The sequence below is a fragment of the Astatotilapia calliptera genome, chromosome 13, assembly GCF_964374335.1.
Source record: "Astatotilapia calliptera chromosome 13, fAstCal68.1, whole genome shotgun sequence".
Lineage (NCBI taxonomy): Eukaryota > Metazoa > Chordata > Actinopteri > Cichliformes > Cichlidae > Astatotilapia > Astatotilapia calliptera.
This window is the reverse complement of record NC_137434.1, coordinates 24132448-24146006: the sequence shown is the minus strand read 5'-3', so window position 1 is coordinate 24146006 and position 13559 is coordinate 24132448. Positions and strand designations below refer to the sequence as shown.

At 35.9% G+C, this 13559-nt stretch overlaps 1 long non-coding RNA gene across 1 annotated transcript in view; it reads right to left on the bottom strand.

Annotated features, from left to right (window-relative positions):
* LOC113034562 (uncharacterized) overlaps positions 1–13559 on the bottom strand; it is a 76255-nt gene that overhangs the window by 19359 nt on the left and 43337 nt on the right. Inside the window, exon 3 of the long non-coding RNA XR_003274195.2 lies at positions 1559–1603. This is a non-coding gene — a long non-coding RNA (uncharacterized LOC113034562). The remainder of the gene's footprint in view (positions 1–1558; positions 1604–13559) is intronic.

Here is a 13559-nt window from a genome sequence, read left to right as displayed (position 1 = left end):
TGGTCTGCACTTATAGACAAGTGGGTCATACAGGTGCCGTGTATCAGTTAGGACGGTGTAAGGGCTTTGAAATACTAAAAAACGTTGACACCCACTATTCAAATGATACAGATATCATAGTGCTACAACCGAATGAACCCAACGTAAACACAGCCGTAGTGAAAATGGTACTATGGTACTCTGACAAACAAAACTAGATCATGCTGCTATAATCAGTATCAGTACAGCCAGCCTGAAGTATACCACTGAAAACTTGAAACTGCAAGAGTGTCATGTAGATGTTTGTTATATTGTGAACAGGAGTTAAAATCCAGACATGAAAAGATAACTATCTGAGAGTGTCATTTGAATTTCAGTTTCAAGAGGCTGAACTTGTCCAAAGACACACCTATACAGATTACACAATAAAGGCTTGGAAACAGATAATATTGTATGTGAATTTTTTATATCCTTCATATAGTCATTTTTTAAAAACAAGTGGCAGTTGTGCAGACTACTTCATCAAAGTGAAAGAACATTTGACTTATTCATAATAACTGGCAAAGTCAATTTCAGCCAGCTGAAATTGGCAATAGCTGAATAGATATCATTGTTTAATATATCAACACAGGCCTTTGTCATAGTGTTTACCTCAGGATGTGAAGTGTTGATGCCTTAAGACTCAGCGATCTGCGGCATATTTTGGTCATAAAATGTTGATATAAAAATAAAAATCTTTATTTTATCACACACAAAACTTTCAAAGCCCTCACAAAGAGCATCTAAACAAGGTCTTCATATAAAATGCTGACAGCCAGCATCCTTGCATATTATAGGAAATACAATATCAAAAAAGTGTTGAAAATGCCATTTTCAAAATATTGTGTAAGTCTTGTGTTTTGTTGACACAGATACAATTTCCTCCTCATCAGCCTCATCAAATCCCTCCTCTTGCAACAAAATGTATATGAAAAGTAAAGGCAGAAATCTGAAATACGTTTCTAATTCAAAGGTATTTGCGAGATAGTCTTGCATGTGCAGTTAAGAGGACCTTGCCTCTGCAGGACCCAAATAGAACAAAAAGAAATAAAAAAAATCATAATAAAAACCACACATACACAACATGAAGTAACTTTAAAGAGCTATAAAAAACACGAGTTTGATAGTTAAAAAAAAAAGACTCAACAACATGGTGGTGAAGCTAAAAACAATTCTCTCTTAGTTCCTGAAAAGTTCTGGCAGATGTGAAGCCTTTGTTTGACGTCAGCATCTCTTAAGTAGATCTTACAGTAAGAGACCGAGTCTTTACATAAAGCGACTCTAGTGATTATCTAAAACAAAACATGAAATCTTCTCATGGCCCTCAAACAACGATAAACAGTCTCTGATTTGAATGTTTAAATGTCAGCTGGGCCAAATGATGAGCAGCGAGAAGAGGGAACAAACCCTTTCACACGTCCACGTGCATGCAAATATATACGTGCACTCTGCAGCCCACACACGCAGGCCACTGTACACATTGAAACTGCTAATACTCACACATGCATTAATACTCACACAGAGTAAAGGATCAACTGACCTAAAAGATGTGTAAGTAAGCTGACCCCAGACCTCATGGACAGTCCTGCATGACAAAGAGACAAATTAAAATTAGTCAGGAAGTAATGTTGAACCACCAGATCCTGCTACAAGAGCTTCAATGGATTTACCAACTATTTGGAACTCTACTGGAGGGCTGAACATCATTTTTCCAACCTATTGCCTTATTTGATGTTTTTATGATGTTGTTCAGTCCGAAAATCTTACCCAGTTGTTCAAATGAAGGCCAAACCATATGATTCAAATCTATTGCTGAAACCATTCAGTGACCCCCTAGAGGCCTATGAGTTGGAGTATAATGGGAAAGATCGCACCCATCAGGCTTTGATAATTTCAGTTGATAGGGCTGTGCAATACAGCAGCTTTAAATCTGACTGTAGAGGGAGTAATGTGGTTCACAGCATTTTTGACACTATATCTATATATCTATCGATATATCGATAGATATATAAGAATCTTCATTTGACACGTGTTACAGACTGATAATCCTTTAACAGCATTGAAAGTCTAATAAAAATATTATTTTGTTGCCAGGTGTACTGACACAGTTTGTAATGTTAAGAACTGTGTCCAAATCCACTGATTTTAGTGTGTTTGTTGTCTCCATTACTTTCTGCAGGCTTTTCTATTAAAATATTATTAATCCTTATCTGCAAAAAGCCAGAAGTAACACATGTTATCATTATATTTTCCTAAAATCATGTACTCTAGAAACTTATGGATGATAGCAAGTGCCACATATAAACACACACGGACAAAAACATGGGCACCTAACATAACAAAAAGAAACTGTCGTATGTCCACATAGACCACAGTATAATTATTATTAGTATACTTGCTTACTATACTGTGCATGCAAACATATTGAGAAAGCTACAAAACCTGTTAAATTAACACAAACACAGCTGCTCTACAATCAGCCAACATACACATTCACAAATGCATATACACAGAAAGCCTACTATTGTCTGCTGTTGTTGCTGTTATGATTTTCATTTTTATAATGACAGTTTGTAAAAAGTACACACACACACACACTTGCAACAGCACATCAATGTCTTAGGTATAGCAGGAGTACTAATTTTACATAAGTTGTAATGTACGCACATGTAGTGCACATATAGACAGACATGATAATATGCGCACACCATATGTGTAGGCTAAAAATATAAACACTGAAAAAATCTGAAGCACATGCTTAGAGCAACACACAGTGGCATATTAACATAGATAACTGCCTTTATATGAAGGCACATGCATACTTAGAAACACATATAGATGTATGTGCTTCTAAGTATGTCGTACAACAAATATGCACAAATACTGCACGTAGCTTTACAATGGCACAAAACAAAAATGTGTGGATGCACTCACACACCCTTCAGTATTATATGTGCACTGAGCAATGAAAACAGACAAACATGCAGAAAATAGAAAAAAAATATATGCACACAGCTATGCACACACTATGTTGACATAAACAAAAACAACTACACATGCTGTCAGAAATAAAACTACATATTTGCCCAGTCACGGTGCAAATATGTAGTTTTATACAATATGTAGTTAGAAATAATTAGCACAGACTTTAAGTGCATTCAATTACAACAATTACTTCACACACAGATGCAAATGTATATTAATCTTGGCAAGGACAGATACTAAGAGACATAAAAAGACAAAAGAATTAGAGAAATTACTGTGTATACAAAACAAAACACACACACTGTATTTAAGAAGTCATAATAAATACCAGAGAGCTGGTGTACACTAATTCAGAGACCCCAGTCCCATCCCCCACCCTCCACAAAAAAACAAAAAAAACAAACAAAAAAGAAAAAACCAGCCACAAACACACAAACAGTATAAACACAGATCTGCAGATATATTAACAAAGGAGGAGTGTACTGTGCACATACACGTAAATATTCACTGCTAATGTATACGACCTCAGATATGCACTAATCGGTGTATGTCTACCGATCATGTGTGCACAGAGATCAATACATATGGTAGCTGTGCAAACAGACACACACACTCACACACACAACACATACACGGAACAAATTAGCGACTGATTAGTCAAACAGTTACTGATGGCAACAAAGTGATGCCACCCACGGACACTGAGCATGCAACACTGCTTGTCTGAAACCATAAACATGTTTATATTTACTTATTGTCTCATTTTAGACCAGAGAAACTTTTCATACAGACTCTGACATTTAATATCTTAAACTAACCACTGTGTGGGAGCACTATAAGAAAACTCCCTGCAGCAAACTCTGCAGCAAATGATTAAGGTTATAATTAAGATAAGAGATTAAAGTCAGCAAAAGGAACAACTAACTCACCAGCTGTCAGAAGTAATCAACAACCTGACAGTTGTCAAATATTTTTTTTTCATCTTAAAAACTACATCACAATACTGAAGGATACAATTTAAGCACAAAAGGGTTATATGGAAAAGGTGGATATTTATGATAAATATAAAACAAATTTTCATAAAACGATTAAAATGTTTTTTTCTGCATTTGAGTAATCAGCACAGGCAAATATAACCAGCACGAGCAGTCAATTCAAACTTAAACTACTCTAGAGGGACAAAGAAATTCTGAATTGTTGTTCCAATGAAACTGCAGTTAACAACTGGGTCGCTAGTAAAATTAAATATGATCAAAATTGTATGTACAGAACGTGCCATAAAACGGTCTCATTTTGAAACTACTTGTCTCAGTCATAAACCAGAAAGAAATAATCAGACATGGGTGACATGAGACGTGTAATAAAAAATATATTTAAAAATGGGGAAAAACACAAAGAGAAAGGTGAAAAATAGTGAGTCAAACTGACTCTGGCACGAGTCATAATTCTGCTGGATCATCACCAGCAGGATTTTTACTGATCTGATTGTCAACAGTCCAAAAAAAAAAAAAGAAGAAGCTAAACACAACTGACAATATTCAGCCTCCCTCATTTTCACTCTTTTTTTTCTTTTTCTCTTCTTTTTTTAAGCATGCATTTGTTGTTGCTGAAAAGGTTAAAAGATTTTTTTTTTGTTTCCAGTCGAAACTGAGTGGGCAGGCAGCGAACCGAACATTCACAAGGCAAATTTCCCCTGATGCTCTGGTAATATTATCACTCCAAAGCATCATAGTTTCAGAATGACTTATGGATTTATTTATAAGAAGAAAACAAGTGTGACACCAATTAACTCACAATCAGTCACAGGTTACGGCTCACATGTTAGTTTTGACCATTTTGAAACTGACATAGATATACTCGAAAAACATATTCGACATAAATAAAAGGTCACGTTAGTGTCTCAATATCTGCTTCACTTTCAATATGACCTATCATTTTAGAGATACGAGTGTGGCAGTGCTCATATTGTATAATTTATATTGTTCAATTTGTTCATAACCAATGATTTAAATGTCAAAACTGGAATTTAATAGTTACATAAACACTCGATAAAATACTGACTGTTTCAGCACATGAACCCTTTGTTTCCTAGTGACAGATGAAACATCCCTCAGTGGAGGCACACTTTCATAAATGTAGTTTGGACCTAACAAAAAAAAAGAACCGTTTGCCAACATTTAACACCACTCCACCCACAGTTCAAGAGTTTATATGTCACCTTTAAAGAATCATCGATCAAAGTAATCTCATTCTGATTCAGAGTTTCACTATTACTGGTCGTTTTATTTATTAAAAAACACAAACATGAAGCAAATAAACCACACGCTGTGCTCACGTCCAGATTTATATAATTACTTAGCATACTCTTGTACAACAACATTGACAATTTAACTTGCTTTTCACACTCAGGGACACGGAGTAGCATTCAGGGGCCTATGACAAAAAGAGCAGCCAGCCTTCGACTACAATTTTCTAGCGTCAGACTAAAACCGTGAACACACAGTCAAATCAGATTTGAGGTGGACAATTTTTCCCCAGACAACAGAGACCAAGTTTGCCTTCGTGCGATGTAAATAGCTATTGCTGGAGACGATCATCCCCCCGACCTATTTCACAAAAGACACCTGATAAACATGACATAATCCAGCATGACTACGTCGCCTAAAAATATAAAGGAGAGACAGACCAGCTTTACGCTGCATCATTTACTATCAAAATTAGTCAGAGAGCAAAAGAGAAGACGTTGAGGCTAAGCTTTGAAGCGATCAGGCGCGGTGTGTGTTTCAAAAACTCAAAAGGAAGCTGCGAGGATGAGACAACAGTCGCTGAAATCTGCTTTTCCTCTCTCTCTCTGTCGCAGATGTTTTGAAAGAGGGGAAAAGTATACGAGAAAAAAAATACAAAAAAGAAGCAGAAAGGGAGTTGTGACCAAAATAAAGAGCTTCCATAAATAAGAGCAATCTAATAATTTCTGCCTTTAAATAAACAAATTAAATTTAGCAAAAATGCATTTTTGCCTCTAGGAACTTTACTTCCCTACATTCGAGTGTCACTGATATTTTAGCCTGCCATGATACACAGAAAAAAAAGAGAAACAAAAACGAAAGTAAAAAAGACTGGTGACTTAACAATTTGAAACAGGTAAAATTATATTCAAAAGAAATGTGGGAAGCTTTTGATCTATCTATTAAAGAAAAAAAAAGGTTTGTCATAAATTCTGCAACACATTTACTAGTCATACTTTACATTTCACTATGAAGCATTAGTTTCTAAAACGTGGGTTCAGTCTGAATCATGTCACCTTTAATGCCTCACCGATCAAAGTAGTTCTCTTTTTGATTCAGTTTCACTGCAGGCGGAGGAAAAGAGAAAAATCTACTTTTCACCCTTTGGTGTGCAAAGAGTGTTTGCACACATCATGTTTCTTTAAACCAGAAACATGAGAAAAGTGAAAGAAAATAAAACGGTATGAAAGAGGGAAAAAAAACAAGAAAAAAGTAACACAGAAAGACACGTGGGTTACATTGTGGTGCGTGTATACCTATCTCTCAGTTGACAGAGCAGGGATGTGGGAGGTTGCACACAGAACAGAGCCTGGGAGAGCTATGGCCTCAAAACAGCCATCTCCATTTTGAAATGAGATGTCAAAACGACACACCGCCATCTGCTGAAAGTACTGTGAAGTGGTGAGGAGAAAAACCCTATGACTAGGCCTCACACACCTCCACACTAACTGTTTCAAGAACAAACATCCTGCTGCATGAACATATAGGCTACATTATTTCTATATTAATAAACTGCGTTTGTTACCCTATTCGTTTTGAACGATACCAATTCATTCTTTAAATTCGCTCGCAGTGAAGCTTGGTATTAAGGGATTAAATCAAGCGGTTTGAATTTTACTCACTGTGACTAATAACACAACCTGCCTGCCTGCAGCTGGCGTAAAATACGACGTAGAGAAAGTCAAGCTCGGAAAAACTATGTGGAGAAAGTGAATGAGTAAAACTCTCCCCCGGCTCAAAAACTACCACTATGAGCGTGTGTGCTCTGTATGTTTAAACACAGATGGTCTGAGGTTGACCTGGGCAACTACCAATGACTGAATAAATGTATGAATGACTGTCAAAATGTGACGTACCTAAAATTATTCGCTGAACTGTTCCACACAGAAGTGACAACAAAACTTGTGACCCCCCCGATTTTAGCAACACCTCAGGCCTCCTGTAAGTCTCCATTAGCATTCTCCAATAGTATTCAAGTGTAAAATGGTTTATAAAACAATAATATAATTGCAGGCACAATTGCATATTTTATATTAAAGCATTTGCCAACATCTGTAACCTCTCCTGCAGGGAAAACATAGCAGCAGCGGGACATATTTAGATAATTATTCATGTTTTACTTTAGCACAGTTGTTAATAACATTAATAATGTCTCTGTTCTTTTGAACGGTTCCCATGAGCCACGCTAGAGCTAGCATGAACAACACCACATAAAGCAGTTAAATGGATTTATAAAATAAGCCAGATTAATTTCAGACACAGTATATAGTGAGTGCATAATGTAAGAATAAATGTACGAATCAAGGGAAACACATTGCATTTATTTGCTTTGTGCTGCAGCTGTGCTGACTAATAATTCCCCACTACACTCTATAATCGAGTAACTAGCAACCAGGTGGTCTGCTGGCAGCAGAAGATTCAGAATTAAACGCCCTTCCCTTGCACTTTAAGAGCCCATATGCTGTGTTTAGGGTCCTCTGCTCCACTGAGCATGATGATTGACTACTTAAAATAATTCACAAGAAAGAAACCCACGAAGCTGAAGACTTCTTTTCTGGGGGTTTTTTTATTAATTTTGACTGTGCCGACAAAATGATGAGTGATTACAATGGACTGTGTCTCCCTTAACATTCAGTCTCTTACTATCATGCTGATGACTAACACAGATATCTGTTTGAGTTATGGAAGGTCACTTAAGTATCCCACATTGAGGGGAAGTGAATCAGGGGAAGTCGACGCAAGTTTATTAAACCACTATCATGTGTGCAAATATGAATAAAGAATTTTACATAGCATACTGGGGTTTTCAAGGATGCTGAACTTTCAGTGTGATGCAGCAACCTTTGAACGGGCCACACAAGAAATGCATGACAACCTGTACGTTTAAGCACCTGCTTGCTGAACTCTGAACGAGCAGTTTAACACGTCACTGGTCATTCTACTGGGAAGTGCTCCCCAGCAACAAGCAACAATGGGACATAACAAGCATAGCAAAACTCCATTCAAATGTCTGCTGACCATGTGATCGGCACAATAAGTAATATCCTGTTTTGTTCTACGCTGTTGCCAGTTCATGAGAGAAAGCTGAAACGGACACCTTTAGAGAAATGATGTAAAAGACACACGTCCATTAAATGGATCACATGCATAGTTGACTGGATTTTTTAAGACTTCATATCTATTCATTGGTTTTAAATCAGCTTTGTGTAGATTCATGCATTAAAACTCAGTTTAACCTCAGTTTAAACTCAGTCTAACTGAAGTGTTTAGTTAGCATGTAAGGACTCATATGTAATCAGAAAGACTCACAAATTATTGTTCAGTAAGGAACTCTGACCACTGCAGGAAACAAAACAATGTCTCGTGTCTTTCAGTAGAGCAATTAAACATCTTTCTGGTAGTTTTAGTGATGCAAAACAATCTGCACTTTAAGCTTTGGTCTTTTGAGTAGATAAACCAACAACTGCCTGTCTGCAGACTGCCGGAGTAGATAAACCAGTAGCCGTCTGGAGTAACCAAACCCACCTGTCTGACTGGCACGTATGGCTGACGTCAAACATAGGTCACGTCTGCCACTATCAGCTGAGGCATACTCCATCCTAGCAAGAATTTGAGAAATCTAACTTCCTATCACATTTAATCAATCATATGACAGTGACGGGGGAAAAAAGAATTATCCGAGCAGCTAACATTAGATGCTGTGTAAATGTGCTTCTTTGCTTTGTCTTAAGAATATGAAAATTGACTAATCAGTGGTTTAGGATGGTTGGTCAATCAAACAAATGGTTAAAATGTGTTTTATAACAAAACTTTATGTTCTTTCTTACGAGTACAAACTTAGTTTTGACATATGACAAGCGATACAATCCTTAGTGAAACCTAAAATTCACTTGTATTTCATTAAAATGCAAAAAATTAAAAAAAATCCAAGAGAAAACAAAACTACCTGCTGTTTCCAAGTGCAATGAAGCCTAAAGTCTTGTGCACCACTGACTCCCACTCTCTTCCTAAATGCAAAGTTTAAATGTTCTGAAACAATGAGGCCGGTCTGTTTAATTCTCCTTCGTTTATTTAGAGTTATAACAAATTTCATAAGGTGCGAGAGCCTAATATACCCAACTCTATTAAATCTCCCACAACATCATTGCCAAGAACTCTTTGCTCAAAGTGCAGAACTTCATCTCAAAAAATTCTCTGACTCAGCGCTCACAAACAATCAGGAACTGATTAACTACACTCAGGTCTCTCCCATCTCCAGAACCCTCTGTCTACTTTTAACTAAGCTATATTTGTATTTTTAAGGACAAAAACCAAACAACCAGATGTTTTCTATTATAGAAGTTACAAAACATGGTCAGCAACAAATCTGACAAGCCAGAAAGTGGAAGCAATCTACATTTAATGTAAAAAGATCAAGTACAGATTTTCTCTCAATCTATTTGATGGCTTGCCAAGAATTTTGATCAGTACATTGTACAAGATAAATTATAATAATTTTCCCACCTTTGCTTCATATTTAACTACTCTTCCACACAGGGATAGAAATGGAACCATGCTTAAAAAAAACAACTAAAAACAACAAGCCAGCATCCTGATAATTATAGTAATAAATAATAAAGTGTTTAGATCAAAGCTAGTACGGAGCCCAGGCAATGTAGTTTAAAGCCTTTGCAAGAATCAAACCAGTGACACTTTATGTGGGTTTATGTATTGTTGTTTTGTTTGAGTGTGTGGGGGCTTTTTTAAACATATATAACTTGCATGTGTCTCCTTTATGGTAGTCTACCTGCCTCTCTGTACACCACATTAGGACTTTAAGCAAATTTATGTATAAAAATGCAAAATGCTACATCATCTACAAAACTGCTACTGCAGAAACATTAAATCTGTGCACAGCAGGTTTCCCCCCTCAAACATCCCTTCAGTATTTACACTTTAAACATGTTGCTGCATCTTTTAACAACAACAAGCTGATTTTATCTGGGCAGGTGGGAGGTAAACTGACTATTTGACTTATAGTGTGCCCTTACATCAACTTTTTTTTCTCCTCTTGTCTGTTTATCAGACTGTACATCACAGAACAGTGTGTGTGTGTGTGTGTGTGTGTGTGTGTGTGTGTGTGTACACAAGTGTGTCTCTGTGTGTTGGTGGCATGCAGACGTCTAGCTGTCCTGATGTGAAAGACTGCAGGCCTCCTACGGTCTAGGAGAGAAGGCAACCACAAGTGGGAAAGGTCTCACGCACACAGAGTCACACACAAACAAACAATGGTTGGGACCTAATGTTGATAAGACAGTGACTAGTCTTTTAAAAATGTTTTGCTTATCTGTCTCTATTCAGTATGAAGCCCATACAGTAAAACAAGTGACAGACTTTGTCACCATAACAATGTTACTTAACAGGCCAAACATTTAAGTTGAGTTCTAAGAATAATTTAAAGTTAATCTAAAAGCTTGAGGTGAAAATCTGACTACAATGAAGATTTTGTCAAATAGTATTTAAGGACAAAAGCAAACAAAACAAAAAAACACCGTGTTAAGCTTATTTTTGTTGCATGTTTATGTGTTAATACATATTTAGTCAGATTTTGTGTGATTTGCTGGTTTCCTACAATTTGCAAATATGACATAGCCCATTGACAGTTTTCTGTGGTTGTAATACAACTGCGGCAGTCCAAGAAACGTAGTCGAGCTGTCAGAACTGAAAAAACAATCTTACATTTGCTTCATTTTATCTGACAACTGAGAATGAGTTCAAAGCGATACTGACACATCAGTGCACTTTAGAGGTTTTGATATTCCTACAGAAGAGCTTCTCAACCTTTCAGTGCAAGCCTTAAAACTTTTTTTTGTCAACATGGTGTTGGGTAACAGCAACATCAGCTTTAAGTAAGATAGCACGGCTAAAATTGGACTCAAACATTTATAGATAGCTCAGGTTTTTCGTGCATCCATGCTTAAATTCCACCTGTCTTATCTTCTGGGTGATACATTATCTAAGGTAAAGCAGATAGAAAACCAGTTACTGTAACAGAGCCAAAAAATGTCACCTGAGCAAGTGCATAAAGCAAAAACAGCCAGCATCTTAGTAGTGGAGTTACTCACCAGGGAATTACAATTAGACATTAGCAACAAATGAATCAACTAAAACAAATGCAAATGTTTGTCGTACTCATGCAAAATGAGAACCATGAAAATTTGTCACAATTAGCTGCATGATTTTGCACTTTTGTATCAAACACACTCTGTTTTTTCCCATTTGAGTAGTGCGGGTGTACCCCAGTGATTTCCCAATTCACAGCTTATAGTAGTTGGGAAATACTAACAAGCTACTTTTCACATAGGTCAGCCTGTCAGCTGTCACATCAAAAACTTTGCAAGCTTTTAATCTGACCATTAAAATAAAATGATCCACTTAACGCTATGAGGAGCAATTAACTCAGATGTGAAGGAAAAGTAAGACAATGACTACTCAGACGTTATGTACAAGACAAGTCATTGTGAGACATTTATTAATAGACAGGTAGTTTTCCTGTCAGCAGTAAACCCACCCTCGCTATGACATGTTGAGTCATCGTTTCACAACATCCTTTTTTGAGGAAAACTTATCTGACTAGTAAATGTAGATAAACTCATGATTGTGAAATGATGCCAAACCAGCCTGAAGCATTTTGTGAATATAATGCTTCATTGTGCAAACATGCAAAAGTGAATGTGGATGGCATCAAAAAATAATGAGAATGTTTTCTTGGACAAAAGCTCCTTGTCAGGAGCATGGACTTTTTTGTGGCCATCTTTCACCTTTCATCTTTCTTGCAGGCTTAAAATTGACACAACCAACTTTGCAAAGTGTTTCTTACTAAAGCTTTGAGATCACTAAGTGAATGTCAATTTATCTAATGACAGTATAATGATATGTTGGACCCTTGTCCAACAAACCAGTTTATTCAGATGAAAACTGCTGAGCGCTAGGCAGGTCTGGCTTTAATCAGTAGGCTTTTGAAAGAGTTTCTTCAGCCTTAAAGGCAGGGGAGTTTGCTCATTCTAGCCTTACTTGAAAACCAACCTAAAAAGCAAACAGTGGTGGCTTTGTAGTAACTTTCAGACATGAATAATTGGCTGACTTAGTAAGAAAAAGACTGATTTATTGTATAGTAAGTGTCTTCTCTGCCAGACTGTAGCCCTCCATTAGAATCTTTACACGAGATTTACATTACGTTAAATCATTTAAAAAATAATCCAGTCATAGCTTTCTAGACTTGTTGATTAGATCTTTACCGTATTTTGCTATTGTAAGTGGTGGGTACAATTAACATTACATTATGTTTTGATCCTGTGGTGAATTTTATAGTCTCTTCTTTTTTTCCCCACCTTTTTTACCGCGGCTTCAACACACTCCCGAGCTGCACGTTTGGCTTCATTCATCAACACACTATTGAGTCAGCCAAGTAATACCTGCTGCCTGGCTTTAATCTTCTGAGAGACTGCCTTTCTATTTTGCTCTGAGGCTATAGGCCACCATCAAGTTTTTCTGTGATTTATAGGCCACAGGTGCAAGCAGGTTTGTTAAAGCTTCTTACGCACGGTTTGTTCAGCATCTTTAATGAATCGAAGATATATATATATATATTTATATATATGTATATATATATATATATATATATATATATATATATATATATGTATATATGTATATATGTATATATATATATATATATATGTATATATGTATATGTATATATATATATATATATATGTATATATATATGTATATATGTATATATATATATATATATATATATATGTATATATATGTATATATATATATATATATATATATATGTATATACATATATATATACATATATATATACATATATATATATATAATATATATATATATATATATATATATATATATATATATATATATATATATATATATATATATATATATATATATATATATATATATATATATATATATATATATATATATATACATATATATGTAGAGAGAGAGAGAGGTAGACGTATTTTGTTTTTTTCCGTCCCTTTTGGCTGCAGTAAGAAATTAATGGTTGGCAAAGTTTGAGAAAATTAATATCATTTTATGGACTTGTGCTACTGCTAACAGCATCATCTGTGCTACTGTCTCACTTACATGCTTTTCGCTACAAGTGTGATGCAATCACATTTTAACATCCACTTGAACCTTTTTTAATACATGTTTGAAGTTGCTTTTACTCTCATGTCATGGTATCACCATTTC